This window comes from Etheostoma spectabile, chromosome 5, assembly GCF_008692095.1.
Source record: "Etheostoma spectabile isolate EspeVRDwgs_2016 chromosome 5, UIUC_Espe_1.0, whole genome shotgun sequence".
Taxonomy (NCBI): Eukaryota; Metazoa; Chordata; class Actinopteri; order Perciformes; family Percidae; genus Etheostoma; species Etheostoma spectabile.
This window is the reverse complement of record NC_045737.1, coordinates 15,820,183-15,820,795: the sequence shown is the minus strand read 5'-3', so window position 1 is coordinate 15,820,795 and position 613 is coordinate 15,820,183. Positions and strand designations below refer to the sequence as shown.

At 41.1% G+C, this 613-nt stretch overlaps 1 protein-coding gene across 3 annotated transcripts in view; it reads left to right on the top strand.

Annotated features, from left to right (window-relative positions):
• Positions 1–613, top strand: part of smarca2 (SWI/SNF related BAF chromatin remodeling complex subunit ATPase 2) — a 52,914-nt gene that overhangs the window by 37,742 nt on the left and 14,559 nt on the right. The gene's annotated exons all lie outside the window — the stretch shown is intronic.

The window sequence follows — 613 nt, the reverse complement described above, 5'->3', positions numbered from 1 at the left end:
AACCAAAACAAATTTTATTGTCACATAGGCTATTTATAACTACTTTCACATCCATATTATGCCACATTATTCTAATGTTGAAATTGTATGTTGTATAGACATACAGCTGCAACACATGTAAATGAAAATTAGCTATCTGAAATAAATAGCGTAGGATATACAGTGTGTGTGTGTGTGTGTGTGTGTGTGTGTGTGTGTGTGTGTGTGTGTGTGTGTGTGTGTTTAAATTTTTATGAACTATGATATTCGGGCCATGGGTCACATCTCTGGCCCAGGTCCAGCAGGCTCCGTCTCACACGCTGTTACTCTACAAACTGAAGTTAGTTTCAGTCAATAACTTCTTCTGTGTTTTTCGCCGTGGCCACCGTGATAGCAGAGTTACCAGCGGAAACACTAATAGTAATACAGATTTGCCTCTTATGCTTAACAATGTACAGCTGCGTTAATAACAATTAAAACTGTGGACAAATGTGGAAGTGTAGACCGGCGCTGTGTCTCTTTGTGTTGCTAAGAGCCGTTTGTGAGTTAAAGGGGGCGGGGCTGCGCGGAGAGTAAGAGAAGAGATCCAACACAGGCATGGCTTTACAGAAGAAATGGGTCATGTAACGCAAAA